This window comes from Suncus etruscus, chromosome 6 (genome assembly GCF_024139225.1).
Source record: "Suncus etruscus isolate mSunEtr1 chromosome 6, mSunEtr1.pri.cur, whole genome shotgun sequence".
NCBI lineage: Eukaryota > Metazoa > Chordata > Mammalia > Eulipotyphla > Soricidae > Suncus > Suncus etruscus.
In genome coordinates, this window is record NC_064853.1 from 35,023,722 (window position 1) to 35,041,621 (window position 17,900).

A 17,900-nucleotide genomic window follows, 5' to 3' on the forward strand; every position below is an offset into this window, starting at 1 on the left:
GTGTTTGGTACCTACATCGTGCCAGGATTGACAGTCCTTCCTCCAAATTGGGGAAATCATTCCTTTGTCTTCCTGTGGTCAGGATTGCTAATTGAATGGATTATAAATTACACACTCTGGGCCAGCAGGTAAGGCACATGCCTTGCACATGACAACTGGGTTTGATCCTGGTACCCACGCCCTGCCAGGAGTAGACCTTGGGCACGGAACCAAAAGTAAGCATCAATAAACTCCCCTATCCCCGCAAGTTACACATTCATTCAGTGTGATTTTAGGCAGAAAAATCTAACAATTCAGAAAGAGGATTTAATAAATGGGAAATACTATACTCATTTCCTTCTGTCAAAATTTGGTTTGTTTTGAACCACACTCAAGGATCATTCCTTGCAGGGCTTGGAGAACCATATAAGGTGCCTTGGATAGAACCCAGGTCTGATGCCTGTAAGGCAAGCCCCTTTTTTCTGTACTATTTCTGAGGACCAAATAATCCTAACAAGAATTTTCCATTTTTATCGAATTACCATGATTACAACATTATAAAGTTATTCATGGGCCGGAGAGATGGCATGGAGTTAGGGCGTTTGCCTTGCATGAAGGAGGATGGTGGTTCGAATCCCGACACCCCATATGGTCCCCCGAGCCTGCCAGGAATGATTTCTGAGTGTAGAGCCAGGAGGAACCCTGAGTGCTGCCGGGTGTGACCCCAAAACACAAAACAAAAAATGGTAATAAAGAAGTAAATATTAAAAAATAAAGTTATTCATGTTAAGCTTCAGGTGTACCTGTTCTGACACTAATCCCTTCACCAGTGTCCACTACCCTCCACCAATGTCCCAATTTAATTCTTACCCTCTTGCCTGCTTCTGGTAGGCATTTTTGCACCATTTAGTGTTCCCTTCTCTGAGCTTTCTCCCTCTTCCCCAATCCAATGACAAGCTTCCGGGGCCAGAGAGATAGCATGGAGGTAGGGCACTTGCCTTGCATGCAGAGGGACGGTAGTTCAAATCCCCACATTCCATATGGTCCCCGGAGCCTGCCAGGAGCGATTTCTGAGCACAGAGCCCTGAGCGCTGCTGGAGGTGACTCAAAAAAAAAAGGAAAAAGAAAAAACAATGGCAAGCTTCCTACTAAAGACAACTTTGAATACTATTTCCATTGCCTTTAGGTATGTTATTCCTCTACTATGTTTTCTTTGTGGGGGGTGGTTTGGGTCACACCCGGTAATGCTCAGGGCTTACTCCTGGCTATGTGCTCAGAAATCGCTCCTGGCTTTGAGGACCATATGGGATGCTGGGGATGGAACCAAGGTCCGTCCTGGGTCAGCAGTGTGCAAGGTAGATCTCCTATTGCTGTGCTATCACGCCAGCCCTACTATGTTTCTTTATATCGCTCATATGAGAGAGATTATTCTGTGTCTCATCTGGAACTTTCTTTTATTTTTCTTTTTGTTTGTGTGTTTTGGAGTCACACCTGGCATTGCTCAGGGGTTACTCCTGGCTCTCTGCTCAGAAATCGCTCCTGGCAGGCACAGGGGACCGTATGGGATGCCAGGATTCGAACCAACATTGATCCTGTATCTGCCACTTGCAAGGCAAATGCCCTACCACTACCACTGTGCTATCTCTCCAGCCCCCAAGCCCCCATCAGGAATTTTAAGTCTTCTAGAAATATATATATATATATATATATATATATATATATATATATATATATATATATATATATATATATATATATATATATATATTGGTTTTTGGGCCACAACTGGCATGCTCAGTAGTTACTTCTGGCTCTATGCTCAGAAATCGTTCCTGGTAGGCTCGGGGAACCAAATGGAATGCCGATATTCGAACCACCATCCTTCCGTTTGTAAGGCAAATGTCCTACCTCCATGCTATCTCTCTAGCCCCTCCTAGAGATCTTTGTCTACTGCAATTGCTAGGCCCACTGAAGGCCTTGTGCATAGCTCCTGTAGTACTTTCTCACTGTTCCAGCACTTTCAGTTCATTCTCCAACTACAGCCAAAAAGATCTTTTTAAGGGTCAGAGTGGTAGTACAACAGGTAGAGCATTTGCCTTGCACATGGTCGACCTAGGTTCAGTCCCCAGCATCCCATATGGTTCCCAGAACCCACAAGGAGTGAACTCTGAGCACTGCTGGGTATGACCCAAAAACAGAACTAAAAGAAAAAAAAATAAAAACAATGAAAATGTTTTTTGAGGAACCTGAGAGATAGTAGATAGTAGGGGGATAGGGAGCTTGCCTTGCATGCAGCCAACCTGGATTCAATTTCTAGCATCCTATATGGTACCCCACCACCAGGAGTGATTTCTGAGTGCAGAGCCATCACCAGGTATAGCCCCCTCACCCCCAAAACAAGGCAAGGTCTTTATATTTTTGGTTTTGGGGTCTTACCCAGAAGCACTCAGGGGTTACTCCTGGCTCTACACTCAGAAATCGCTCCTGGCAGACTCGGGGACCATATGGGATGCTGGGATTCGAACCACCGACCTTCTGCATGCAAAGCAAAGGCCTTACCTCCATGCTATCTCTCCAGCCCCAGGCAAGATCTTTTTAAAATGAATCTATAATCATGCCCCTTATTCAAAAATCTTCACTGAGGACTGGGGGGGTGAGACAATAGTAAGCACATGCATTGCATGCATCCTATATTTTCCTCCTGAGCACCTATTCCCAAGTGCAGACGCAGATATAACATCTGAACATAGCAGGGTTCGGACTAAAAACAAAAACAAAACAAAAAAAAAAAACACAAAGTCTTCTTAAAATGTGTATCTAGAGGCCAGAGCGGTGGCACAAGTGATAGGGCATCTGCCTTGCACACCTAGGACAAACCAAGGTTTGATCCTCCGGCGTCCCATATGGTCCCCCAAGCCAGAAGAGATTTCTGAGCCTATAACCAGGAGTAACCCCTGAGTGTCACCAGGTGTGGCCCAAACAGCCCCCCCAAAATGTGTATCTAGTTATACCCTTTACTTAAAACCTTCTTAAGGGCTGGACAGTGGAGTTAGTGATAAAGTGCATGCCTTGCATGCATACGATCCAAGATACAGTACAGAGGGTAGGACACTTGCTTTGGAAGCAGTTGACGTTGGTTAGATCCCCAACATCCCATATGGTCCCCTAACATCGCCAGGACTGATCTCTGAACAGTCAGGAGTAAGCTCTGAGTATCATTTGGTGTGCCCTAACTCCCTCCCCACAAAAAAGACCTGTTTTTCTTTTTGAGAGGGGCATTGGACCACACCTGCAGGTGTTCAAGGGTTACTCTTGCCTCTACACTCAGGAATTACACCTGGTGGGCTCAGGAAACCATATAGGATGCCAGGGATTGAATCCAGGTCAGCTGGGTGGAAGGCAAATGCTCTACCTGTTGTACTATGGCTCTATTCTCATGACTAGGATATTTTAAAAATAAAAATAGGAGGTAATATAAAATAATATATAAAGTATATATAATTATATATTAAAATATATAAATTATATAAACTATAATATAAAATACAAAAACAGGAAGTAATATAAAAATATAAATAGGTGGTAAATCGCTTCCCTTAAAGACCCAGACTTAGGGGCCGGAGAAATAGCACAGTAGTAGGGCATTTGCCTTGCATGCAGCTGATTCAGGATCGATGGTGGTTCAAATCTCGGCATCCCATATGATCCCCTGGCAGGCGCCAGGAGCGATTTGTGAGCACAGAGCCAGAAGTAACTGAGTGCCACTGGTGTGACCCTCCAAACAAACAAACAAACAAACAAAAAAAGACTTCAGGTTCAACCCCAGATATTGCATATGATCCTGAGAACTGCTTGCTGTGCCTCTCCTCCCAAACACACACATACACACATATATCTGCATGCATGCACACATACCAGATTTCACCTAGTTTCACACCAGCTCTCTCTCCATTTTAAGCTCTAAGAGTTGGAAAGGAGAAGTTGCTAGTGAAGACCCAAACTGAAGATCAGCAATCAGTTCCCTGGAACACTGCTACCAACTAGTGGCTGATGAGTAAACATTTAAGTCCAGGCTAGTTTTAACCTCCACCTCTCAGAGTTAACAAGAATGGTTTTGGAGAAAGTGCGCTTTACTGGTATTATTATGACAAATTAACCTTGTGACCCTATCCAACCTCAAATTGATCTTCCTAAATCAGTCTGAGCATCTTTCTGTACAGCTTAATTCCTTCTCCCACCCCCACTCCACTCACTGTCTTATGGAAAAACTCATTCTTTTTTTTTTTTTTTTTTTTGGTTTTTGGGTCACACCCGGTGGTGCTCAGGGGTTACTCCTGGCTGTCTGCTCAGAAATAGCTCCTGGCAGGCACGGGGGACCATATGGGACACCGGGATTCAAACCAACCACCTTAGATCCTGGATCGGCTGCTTGCAATGCAAACACCGCTGTGCTATCTCTCCGGGCCCGAAAAACTCATTCTTTAACCTAGCAGTCAAGAACTTTTATACTTCATGGGCCAGAGAATAATCCAGGAGCTAATAAATTTGCCTTGCAAATCAACCCCAGTAAGATCCCGGAGCAACACCAGGTGTGATCATTGAGTGGAGAATAAGCCCTGAGTAAGCAAGATGTGGCCCCAAACCTGAAGAGGTAAATAAATGAAAAATAGAACTTCCATATTCTGGTCCTTATGGCTCAGGGCATTCTTTCAGCAACTAAAGATCCCCTAAGTGATGTAGGGCATGTGGGCATTTGCCTTTCATGCAGCTGACCTGGGTTCGATCCCTGGCATCCCATATGGTCTCCTGAGTCTGTCAGGAGTACTTTCTGTGTGAAGAGCCAGGAGTAACCCCTGAGTACCACCGGTGTGGCCTAACAATAAAATGTATATAAAATATGCAAAAATATTATATAAATATTTGAGTTGTCTCAATCCCCCCCCCAATTTAAAAAGAAAAAGGCAGCCAGCAAGATAGTACAGCAGGTAAGGAACTTACCTTGCATGTTGACCAATATTCGATCCCTGACATCCCAGGGTCCCCCAAGCACCAACAAGAGTGATCCCTAAGCAAACCAGTAATAAACTCTGAGCAGCATCAGATGTGGTCTAAACCCCTCTCCCACCATAAACAAATAAAATTTAATGGGAAAGTTACACTGGTAAAGGGGTGTGTGTGTGCATTTTATGGTTGAAACCCAATTATGAGGGCCCGGAGAGATAGCACAGTGGTGTTTGCTTTGCAAGCAGCCGATCCAGGACCAAAGGTGGTTGGTTCGAATCCCGGTGTCCCATATGGTCCCCCGTGCCTGCCAGGAGCTATTTCTGAGCAGACAGCCAGGAGTAATCCCTGAGCACCGCCGAGTGTGGCCCAAAAACCAAAAAAAAAAAAAAAAAAAAAAAGAAACCCAATTATGAACATATTTGTAACCACTGTGTTTAAATATTTTTCTTAAATAGAAGTATGTTTGGGGCCTGAGAGATAGCATGGAAGTAAGGCATTTCCTTGCATGCAGAAGGACAGTGGTTCGAATTGCGGCATCCCATATAGTCCCCCAAGCCTGCCAGAAGCAATTTCTTTTTTTTTTTTTTTTTTGGTTTTTGGGCCACACCCTGTGACGCTCAGGGGTTACTCCTGGCTATGTGCTCAGAAGTTGCTCCTGGCTTGGGGGTCCATATGGGACACCGGGGGATCGAACCGCGGTCCGTCCAAGGCTAGCTCAGGCAAGGCAGGCACCTTACCTTTAGCGCCACCGCCCGGCCCCCAGAAGCAATTTCTGAGCACAGAGCCAGGAGTAACCTCTGAGTGCTGCCAGCTGTGATCCAAAAAACAAAAAACAAAAAGTATTTTTTTTTTTTTTTTTTTTTTTACAAAAAGTATTTTTAAAAGAGATAGTGACTATGATTCAGTCTTATTAAATTTGTTAGGACTTGCTTTGTGGCTGAACATGTGACTAATTCTGGGGAATGTTCCATGTGCACTTACGAAGATATACATTCTGCTGATATTGGGTAGAATGTAGCTGTTATGTTAGTTTATGTGTTTTATTGGATTGTCCACAATAGGCCTTTTGTTTCCTTATTAATCTTCAGTACAGTTGTTTATTCCATTATTGACAATGGAGTACCCTAGCAGTTTACTATTATTATGTTATTGCTTCATCTTTGGTTCTAACATTTGCTTTATATACTTGAGTACTACAATGATTATATATTTGCTTGATTTTCCTGGTGTTAGGGATCAAATCCAGGACTCAAACGTAAAAGCAAGTACTCTATCACTAAGCAACATCCTGGCCTGCATGAGTAATTATTATATATACCTTCCTAGTGAACAAACTGGTTTATAATTATATAATGTCTTTCTTTGTCTCTTTGGACAGTTTTTTTTTTTTTTTCCTTTCTCCTTGGGTCATACTCAATGGTGCCCTGACTCAGCACTTGGGGATTGCTTCTAGAAGTGCTGAGGGATCATTACAGTGTCAGGGATCAAACCCAGGCCTCCTGTACAAATACTGTGCTCTAGCCCATCAACTCTCTCTGGCCCTTTGAATAGTTGTGTATTTGTCCTTTTCTTTGTTTGTTTGGGTATTGTTTTTGTTTTTGTTTTGTTTTGTTTTGGGGTCACACCCGGCATCGCTCAGGGGTCACTCCTGGCTCTATGCTCAGAAATTGCTCCTGGCAAGCTCAGGGACCATATGGGATGCCAGGACACAAACCACCATCTTTCTGCATGCAAGGCAAACACCTTATTTCCATGCTATCTCTCCAGCCCTGTTTGTTTGTTTGTTTGTTTTTAATGATGCCAATGATAGGGTCGGAGAGATAGCACAACGGTAGGGCATTTGTCTTGCAAGCGGCCAACCCAGGACCAAAGGTGGTTCAAATCCAGGCATCCCATATGGTCGACTATGCCTGCCAGAAGCGATTTCTGAGCAGATAGCCAGGAGCTTTAACTATAGAAACCTGACACCAACAACAGCTATTACGTGAAAAAATTCTACTGGGTCCACAGAGAATAATTCAGGAGTTGGACAACCTAGTATGCCTGGAGCCCAGAGTTGGTCTTATGCCAGAAAACTTTAGGGATAAGGGTTCCTTGTATTTAGGCCAAGGTTTTTCCTTTCCATTTCCCCCATATTTTGCTGGGCCTATGCAAAAAAAACAATTGCCACTTTCACACCATTTTTACTGTATTTCTTTAACTCTTTTTTTTTTTTTTTTTTTTGGTTTTTTGGGCCACACCCATTTGACGCTCAGGGGTTACTCCTGGCTATGTGCTCAGAAATCGCCCCTGGCTTGGGGGGGACCATATGGGACGCTGGGGGATCGAACCGCGGTCCTTCCTTGGCTAGCGCTTGCAAGGCAGACACCTTACCTCCAGCACCACCTACCCGGCCCTTTCTTTAACTCTTAAAAAAAAAAAAAAAAACTTACTAAACCTTCTGCTAGTGCTTTAATTAATTCGTTGGTGATTTAATAATTTTCTTTTTGTTTTTGTTTTGGGTCACACCCGGCAGCGCTCAGGGGTTACTCCTGGCTCTATGCTCAGAAACTGCTCCTGGCAGGCTTGGGGGAACATATGGGATGCCGGGATTCTAACCACTGTCCTTCTCCATGCAAGGCAAATATTTTATTTAATAATTTTGCTTTTGGTCTTCCTGAAATAAATGTATTATGATCAGTTATGTCAACTATGTGGTGCATTTTCTTTAAATAATTTTTTCTTTAAATTTAATAAAAAAATAGGCAGAGATCAATGAAATAGAATTGAGAGTTTGGAATTAAATCCTCACACATACTGAGTTAATTTATGGTAAAAAACAATGAACATAAAATAGAGAAAAATTCTTTAGTAAAATTGATACTTACAAACAAGAGAACTACTTCAAAAATGCATAAAAGTTAATCCCAAATGAACTTAATACTAATATTTTAATACTTAATTTAATACTAATATTTATATCCTCTTAAAATACATTATACAGGGGCCAGAGAGATAGCATGGAGGTAACGCGTTTGCCTTTCATGTAGAAGGTCATTGTTTCAAATCCCAGCATCCCATATGATTCCCCCGAGCCTGCCAGGAGCAATTTCTGAGCGTAGAGCCAGGAGTAACCCCTGAGCGCTGATGGGTGTGAACCAAAAACCAAAAAAAAAAAAAAAAAAAAAAAAAAAAATTACACAACTCACAATGTTAACCAGTGGTCTTTGGGAATTAGATTTCAAATGGAAGGCAAACTAGCTTGCCAAAAAATATTCATTAGAAGATTTCCAGTTGCCATGAAATCTGTTTTCTTTCTCTTTCTCTCCTTAAAGTACATGAATATACAACCATTTCTTTAGGCATTTCTCTGTTCTCAGACATTTGGGTTGTTTCCTGATTCTGGCTATTATAAAGTGCTGCAGCAAAAATAGAAATGCAGAGGATTTTACTGCTGGTATTTTGGGGTTCCTAGATTATATACCTAGGAATGTTGTTACTATATCAAGTGGAAGCTCAATTCCTAGTTTTTTGAGGAATATCCATATTTTCCAAAAAGACTATTCCCATCTACATTCCCACCAGCAGCATATCAAAGTCCTTTTCTCACAGCACTGGATGTTCTTGTTCTTTGTGGTTTTGTCAGTCTTTGTGGTGTGGGATGGTATCTCTTTACTGTTTTCACTTGTATCTATTGATTATTGATGTGCAGTATTTCTTTGTTTGTTTGGTTTTGGTTTTGGTCACACCCGGCATCGCTCAGAGGTTACTCCTGGCTCTATGCTCAGAAATCGCCCCTGGTAGACATGGGAGACCACATGGGATGCTGGGATTCAAACCACCATCCTTCTGCAGAGGCTTTTCTATAGTTGAAAAAAGAAAGCCCAACCTGTCTTTTGATTGAGAAGCTTATCAATTTACACACACACACACACAACTCTCATGGTGGTGATATTACACCACTCTTGACCTCTCTGGGACATCCTATACTTTTTGCTAGCACATATACTTGCTGGAATTCTGGTTGTGGTGCTCACCAGGGGTCACTGTGGTATTTATACACCAGCTTGCTGAGGGTTCTAGCCAGAACCCAGGCACACCCTTTAGTCATGATGATCTCTGTAGGCTTCTGGTTTAGCTGCAGTGCTCATATACCACTGCTTGTGCATGGTTACATATTGTGTGGCAGCACTGAAGTTCCTGGATCTTGAAGATGCCAGGATTGCTCCCAGAAGTGGGCAGCACTAGAAATTAAATTCAGGAAGTCATCTTTCTTCCAAGGCAGGCATGTTCTCCACTCATCCATCCACCAGGTCCTTCTTTGTTTTGTTTTTTGTTTTTGGGTCACATCCAGCAGCTCTCAGGGGTTACTCCTGGCTCTGTGTTCCCAAATCACTCCTGGCAGGCACGGGAGACCATATGGGATGCTGGGATTTGAACCACTGTCCATCCTGGATCAACTGCATGCAAGGCAAATGCCCTACCACTGCGCTATCTCTCTGGCCCGGGTCCTTCATTTTTTAAATCTCTTCAAAAAATTCAAATAAATTGTCTTTGCTGTGATTATTTCTCATTTGATAAGTAGGTTTTTTGTTTGTTTTGTTTTTTTGTTTATGAGTCACAACTGGCGGTGCTCAGGGGTTACTCCTGGCTGTCTGCTCAGAAATAGCTCCTGGCAGGCACGGGGGACCATGTGGGACACCGAGATTCGAACCAATCACCTTTGGTCCTGGATCGGCTGCTTGCAAGGCAAACGCCGCTGTGCTCTCTCTCCGGGCCCTACTTTTGTTTTTTCTTTGGGGGATCACACCCAGCAGTACTCAGGGATTACTTTTGGCAAGCTCAGGGTCCTCATAGGGTGCTGGGGACTGAACCCAGGCTGGCCATGTACAAGGTATTTCACCCACTCACTGTACTAAATCTTCAACAACTCACTTAAGAATAAAAGATTTGGGGCCGGGCGGTGGCGCTGGAGGTAAGGTGCCTGCCTTACCTGCGCTAGCCTAGGAGACGGACCGCGGTTCGATCCCCCGGCATCCCATATGGTCCCCCAAGCCAGGAGCGACTTCTGAGCGCATAGCCAGGAGTAACCCCTGAGCGTTACCGGGTGTGGCCCAAAAACCAAAAAAAAAAAAAAAAAAAGAATAAAAGATTTAACAAACTGTAGCTTGGTCTATAGTGTTTATTAGCAATTGAGAGGTCAGCATCCCAGTGTATGAGGAAGCAATGCTACATGTGAAATGCAAAAGCCCTGTTTTGATCTAATTACTTTGTCATCCAGTAGGGTATAATATCAAGGACATATTTATACTAAAAAGTATTGTTGGGGCGGGCAAAAAATAAGTATTATTTACCTGAAATTCAATTTTAAATAGGTATCTGCTATAAATAGATGGTGGCAAGACTAAACTGGGGCTTTGTGTAGCCTACAATCATCAAAGCTGGATTCCAGAAGGCTACAATTGGTGAAAAAGGGTGGGAGAAGGCAGAAAGGAAGTAAAAATAAACGTTTGTCTGCTTTCTGGATATCTAGACTCAAAAATGTCACATGCCATTTCAGGTCAATTTTCATTAGCAATGACTACACATAACTTAAAAGGTGGTGGCTGGAAAATGTCAGTTAAGTATTCCATGCTCTCCATCTCCCCCAAAAAGAAACAGGTGAACAGATTCTGACCGCAGTCATCAAAAGAAAGTTCTGGGTTGGTCACATTGGTCTTTTATGTCTTCTTTCCATATCTTTGTATTTTATATTATATTTTGTTATATTTATATTATTATATATTTATATTATATATATTTGGGGGGAGGGTCACACTCGGCAGGGCTCACGGGTTACTCCTGGTTCTGTGTTCAGAAGTCACTCCTGGCAGGCACGGGGGATATGGGATGCTGAGATTCGAACCACCGTTTGTACAGGGGATTGGCTGCGTGCAAGGCAAATGCCTACTGCTGTGCTATCTCTCTGGCCCCCACTTTCTCTCTCTATATTTTGGGAGGTTTTCTTGATTTTATTTTATTTGGTTTTTGGGTCATACCCGGCAACACTCAGGGGTTACTCCTGGCTCTGCGCTCAGAAATCACCCCTGGCAGGCTCAGGGGAGCATATGGGATGCCAGGATTCGAACCACCGTTGGTCCTGGGTTGGCCACTTGCAAGGCAAACGCCCTACCACTGTGCTATCTCTCCAGCCCCTTGATTTTATCTTATAATGATCTCTAGAATATATTTTGGGAGAGGGGAGTTTGGCTTATACCTGACAATTCTTGGGGGCTACTCCTGACTCAGTGCTTAGATGATATTCCCAGAGATGATCAGAGCCATGCATGCATTGTCACAATCCAAGTAGGGTCTCCCCCGTGCACAGCATATACTCAGCCCTTTAAGCTGTCTCTTTTTTCTTTTTTTTTTTGTTTTTGGGTCACACCCGGCAGCACTCAGGGGTTATTCCTGGCTCTATACTCAGAAAGCGTTCCTGGCAGTCTCGGGGGAACATACGGGATGCCGGGATGCGAATCAATGACCTTCTGCATGAAAGGCAAATGCTTTACCTCCATGCTATCTCTCTGGCCCCAAGTTGTCTCTTTTCTATAAAATATTTTATTTTAGCTACTTATGTTTTAATTGTTCCTTTCCCCTAGCAACCTTTTTGTTGTTGTTGTTTTGTTTGTTTTGTCTAGAGCTACACCTGGTGATGCTCAGGAGTTATTTCTAGCTCTGCACTCAGGACATTTCCCAGTGGTGCTCAGGGTATCATACAGGTTGCCAGGAATAGAACCCGGTTCAGTCACGTGCAAGACAAGCACCCTACCCTCTGTACTACTGCTCTGATCTCAGCCCTTAGCAACCTTTCTTGTTTTGTATTATTTGTTCTAGGGGAGGGATTTAGGGCCACACTCAACCTTACTTAGGACTTATTCCAGATTCTCTGTGCTTAGGGGATCAAACAGGTCAGCTGCATGGAGGACAAATATCTTACCCCATATACTATCTTTCTGGCCAGTCTGGGAATTTTCTGTTGCTTTATATATGTGTGTGTATGTATATATATATATATCTGTATATATATGCATATATATATATATATTAGGGGTCACACCCGGCTACACTCGGGGTTCCTCCCATCTCTGTGCTTAGAAATTACTCCTGGCATGCTCAGGGATACTGACACTCAAACCTAGGTTGGCTGTAAGGCAAATGCCCTACCCACTGTGCTATAGTTCTGGCTTACCTGCTTTCTATTCTTCCCGTTGTAATGATTTCCCTTAAAGGTCGCCCTCTTGAATGAGAAGGCCGAGAGGGTCTTCTGGCAGGACTTAAGGATACTGGATTTCTCTATACTATAGAGAAATACTATAGAGCGGGGGTCCTCAAACTTTTTAAACAGGGGGCCAGTTCACTGTCCCTCAGACCATTGGAGGGTCTGACTATAGTAAAAACAAAACTTATGAACGAATTCTTATGCACACTGCATATATCTTATTTTGCAATGAAGAAACAAAACAGATACAAATACAATATGTGGTCCGTGGGCCATAGTTTGAGGACCACTGCTAGACTATGGTTTATTGTTAAGCCATCATCAGTGTGTATATGCTTTTAGAAATTTGTTAGTTTCTACACCTGTCACTGTTTTTCCCTCCCTGCCATTCTCTTTGCTATTACTTTATATTACTTTTCTGCTATTTTAGTGTAGTTTCAGAGAAGGGGGATCACATTCTTAGACTGAACCTTAGTGTCTACATGTTTTGTGAATCTAAAATTTATTTCATTAATCATGTTGCTTTTGGTCTTCCTGAAACAATTTTTTGTATTATGATCAGTTATGTCAACTATGTGATGCATTTTCATCAATAAAAATATTATTACAATAAAGAAAAAAATATTTCCTTTTGCAATGGTTCTATAGGCTAGGCTATATGGGTTCGATTTTCATGGGTTACACTCTGCTGCACTCTTCAATGTATTTGCTTCTGGAAATTGAGCAGCAGGGACTAAGATAACTATAGAGTGAAACAATCTTGCATTTCCAGAACAGTCTCAGACAGGGATAAGGGCAGTGATGGAAGAGAGAAAGCTAGCAACATAATAGTTTTTTTGGGTTATTGTTTTTGTTTGGGCCACATCCTGGTGTACTCAGGGCTTACTCCTGGCTCTACACTCAGAAACTACTGTGCCTCACAGTGCCTGTGAGACCATATGGGATGCTAGGGGTCAAATCTAGCAAACCCAGGTTGACCACAAGGACAAGACATGACTCCACCTTAACACCCAACCTCTAGAAGGTGGAAAAATGGGGAAACTAAAGGAGCCTGAGATAGACAAGGTTCATGGAAACCACACAGGAGACTTTGTATATACCAGAAACCTCAGGCAAGAGATTTTGAGTGGGCCGGAGAGATAGCATGGAGGTAAGGCATTTGCCTTTCATGCAGAAGGTCATTAGTTCGAATCCCGGCATCCCATATTGTCCCCTGAGCCTGGCAGGAGCAATTTCTGAGCATGGAGCCAGGAGTAATCCCTGAGCGCTGCTGGGTGTGACCCCCCCACAAAAAAAGAGATTTTAAGTGCCTACATCCCAGGAATGTGTACAACTTGTGTTTCAATTTCCTCATGCTGTAGAATTTTTTTTAATTTGGGGAAGGTGGTGAGGACCACATCCAGCAGTTCAGGGCTTCTGGCTCAAAGATCCATGCAGTGGCAGAGATAAAACTGGATGGCCACATGCAAGGCCAAGTGTCTTAACCCCTATACGCTCCAATTTTGTGTTATGTTCAAGGATTTCTAGGTGTCAGAAGAGGCCTTGGTTTACAGACTAGTAGGTTCTCAAAAGCCTTAATCCTCACTCCCATATTCTCCACACTAGCTTGAGTGTTTATCTGAAGAGTGGATGTGATCATGCTACTCCCCAACTTTAAACAGAACAGAAGGTCCCCACCCCACTTCAGTTAAGGGACAATCTAGGGCCACACCCAGAGCCACTCAGCTATTCTTGGCTCTGTGCTCAAGGGACCATATTCAGTGATGAGGATTTGGACTCAGGTCAATAGTAAATGGAAGGCAAGTACCTAAACTATACATATTCTCTTTGCCCCAAGTCCAAGTCTATTTTTTGGTTTTGGGTCATACCCAGCAGTACTCTGGTTACTCCTGGCTCTGTACTCAGAAATCACTCCTGGTAGGCTCGAGGACCATATGGGATGCTGGGAATTGAACCCAGGTCCATCCTGGATCAGCTGCAAGCAAGCAAATGCCTACCACTGTGCTATCTCTCTGGCCCCAAAGTCCAAGTCTTATTCTGGGATCCAATACCCTTTAGAAACTGGTTTCCATATACCTTACCAACTTTAGCTCCTGACCCAATTCACACCTTTCTAATTATATCAAAAAATTTTGAGGCCCGAGTGCTGCTCCAGGGGTCTCTCCCTGTGGTGCTTAGTGATCCAAAGGGTGCCAGAGATCAAACCCAGGACCCCAGCCCTCCCATATGCAAAAAGCCGTTGAGTCTTTTCGCAAGATGGAGTTTTGTTTTTGTTTTTTTTTGGGGGGGGGGTCACACCTGGCTCTGTGCTCAGAAAGCGCTCCTGGCAAGCTTGGGAGACCATGTGGGATCCCAGGAATTGATGGACCCGGGGTCCATCCCAGGTCATCCAAGCAAGGCAAACTCTACCACTATGCTATCACTCTAGCCCCCAAGATCAAGTTTATAGTCATGTTTTTGGATTGGTCCAGACCAAATCCTGATGTGCTTATTCTCCCTGGCACCTCAGAATTGGTTTCTGGGATATACCCAACTATACTTAGCTGAGACTTCTAGCTCTGTACTCAGGGATCACTTATGGCTGGGCTCAGAGGATTGAAACTATGCAGGTTACATGCAAGGCAAGCACCCTATTAGCTATACTCATTCCAACTTGTACATGTAAATGATCAAAAATATTTAGGGGACCTTTTAACTCCCAGCAACAAATATGATCCCCTGAGGACTGCCAGGAGTAAACCGAGTAGAGTCAGAGTAAAGCCTTAAGCATTGCTAGATGTGACCCAACCCCAATTAAAAATATCAGGGTATGGGGCTGGAGAGATAGCACAGTGGTAGGATGTTCGCTTTGCATGCAGCTAATTCGAATAGACAATGGTTCGAATCCCAGCATCCTATATGGTCCCCTGTGCCTGCCAGGAGCAATTACTGAGTGCAGAGGCAGGGGTAACCCTTGAGCACTGCTGGGTGTGACCGAAAAAAAAAAAAAAAACAACCAAAAGCAAAACAAAAATGGTATATCAGGGTAGTTAATAATACAGGAAATAAGTTCCTGATCCCCTCTTCAGGTAGACCTAAATCCACCCAATCCCACCTGCTCAAATGTTTTAGTCTTGAGTTCTAGTACAAAGGTTAAAGCTTTTACCTAGTATTTGGCTGCTACTGTGATATTGGTCCAAATCCTACCACATGATACCCAGAGCAGAGCCAAAAAAATTATTTTTCTACAGCTGGAGTGAATGTACAGTGGGCAGTTGCAGTCAAACAGGGCCAAGGCCAAGGTCCCCACCAGGAGTGATCCCTCAGCACCAGTGGCTATGGGCCAGAAAACAAAAATTTAACAATCTCATATGGTGATTTTGAAGGATAAGAAATGTATATACATTAAAAACACTTTTTAAACTTGGAAAATATTTTCATAGGTGGAAAAATTACAGGCTGAAAACAATGCTTTTTGGGGGGAGGCACATCTGGCAATACTCTAGGATTTACTCCAAGCTCTGCACTCATGGATCGGGGACCATTGAGTGCCAGCTATCAAACGTAGGTCAACTGAATGCAAGGCAAGCACCCTACTCACTGTACTATCTCTCGATCCCTACAGGCTTTCAATTTTGGCAGTAATTCTGCTCTGACTTTTTGCTGTGTAATCCTAGGTAAGACACTACTATCAGGAGGCTATTTATTAAAGGTAGATTAATTCTGAGCCCGAAAACAGTAGAGGGGCTAGAACAAAAGTACATTGAGTAGAGTACTTGACAGCAACACAACTTACTCAAGTTAAATCCTGCACTCCTATAGTCCCCAGCACTGCCAAGAGTAATTCCTGAATGCAGAACCAGGAATAACCCGGTTATTGTTGGGTATGAGTCAAAATAAAGGGACTTGCTTGCAAATAACTGATCCCATTTTAATACCCAGTACCATACATGCTTCCTGAAGCATTGCTAAAATAATCTCCAAAGGCAAGGTAAATCCCTGAACACAGCAGTGGTGTAATACACAGACACAGACACACACACACACACACACACACACACACACACACACACACACACGCATGCACACACACACACACTCTTTTCCTCCCTCTCCCCATCTTCCCCAGGGAAAGTGCTTACTTCGAAGAGTTGTTAAAAAATTCTGGAACAAAAAAAATGCCCCTCAATAGATGAATGGTTAAAGAAACTATGGTACATATACACAACGGAATATTACTCAGCCATCAGAAGAGATGAAGTCATGAAATTTTCCTATACATGAATGTATATGGAATCTATTATGCTGAGTAAAATAAGTCAGAGGGAGAGAGATAAACACAGAATGGTCTCCCTCCCTCATCTATGGGTTTTGAGAAAAATGAAAAACATTTGTGTGATGATTATCAGAGACAAAATAGAGGACGACTAGAGGGTCCAGCTCCCAACATGAAGCTCACCACAGAGATCATTTAGCGCAGTCACAGAAATAATTACACTGAGAACTATCATAACAAAATCTGACTGAATGAGGGAAGTGGAAAGTCTGTCTAGAGTACAGGCCGGTGTAGGGTGGGAAGGAAGGACACTTGGGATATTGGTCATGGAAATGTTGCACTGGTGAAGGATTCTATATATATATATTTATTTAAAAAAAAAATCAAAAAAGAAAAATGAAAAGGCCTCCCAATTCTTAACACAGGCTGTGTTCTTTACACTGACTGTATAGAAAGCGGAGGTACAGTAAGTGAACCCCATATACACCTCAACACAGGCCCTTTGCCTGGTCTGTATTGTGAATTGGGGGACAAAAAAAATTCTGGAACATGGTGCCGGCGAGACAGCATGGAGGTAGGGTGTTTGCCCTAAATGTAGAAGGACAGTGGTGTGAATCCTGGCATCCCAAATGGTTCCCCAAGCCTGTCAGGAGCGATTTCTGAGCGTAGAGCCAGGAGTAACCCCTGAGCGCTGCCCGGTGTGACCCCTCAAAAAAAATTCTGGAACACAGTCCAGACAAGTGACATCACCAGAGTACTTAACTTTTTTTTTTTCAGAGTACTTAACTTGCATGTGTGCAACCATTGGCTCTATTCTCCACACTGTAAAAAGAAACAGTTTAAAAGCTCCTGGTCCTCCTCCTGGGGGGGGGGGGGAGGGAGGGAGGTGCATAACTGTAGTTTAGTGGTTGTATAGTTATATAAGCTATTATTTCTCCTCCAGAAATAGTCCCTGAGTACAAACAGGTGTGCATCCCCCGCCCCCAATAATAAAGTTAAAATGGCGGGCCCGGAGAGATAGCACAGTGGCGTTTGCCTTGCAAGCAGCCGATCCAGGACCAAAGGTGGTTGGTTCAAATCCCGGTGTCCCATATGGTCCCCCGTGCCTGCCAGGAGCTATTTCTGAGCAGACAGCCAGGAGTAACCCTGAGCATCGCCGGGTGTGGCCCAAAAACCAAAAAAAAAAAAAAAAAAAAGTTAACATGGCTTCCCAGAGCGCACTGTCCTAAGTGCTTGACTCGGAGGCCCAAGATGAAAACTGTGCTTCTCAGTATGCTTCTCACCCCACAACTTTCACAACTAGTGAAGCTTGCCCAGATCCTCACAGGGAAGCTGTGCTGAGATAAATGTCAATGTGGCTTGAGAAGGCTACTTTCTCTTAAGTTCCCAAGGCTCTTCCTGCATCCATCTACATTTCAGAAC

At 43.4% G+C, this 17,900-nt stretch overlaps 1 non-coding gene across 1 annotated transcript; it reads left to right on the forward strand.

Moving 5' to 3' along the window:
- Positions 1-16,881: 16,881 nt before the first annotated feature.
- LOC126012562 (small nucleolar RNA SNORA51) lies at positions 16,882-17,014 on the forward strand. Its single transcript, XR_007497017.1, has one exon. It is a non-coding gene; the product is annotated as a small nucleolar RNA SNORA51 (small nucleolar RNA).
- The last annotated feature ends 886 nt before the right edge of the window (positions 17,015-17,900 follow it).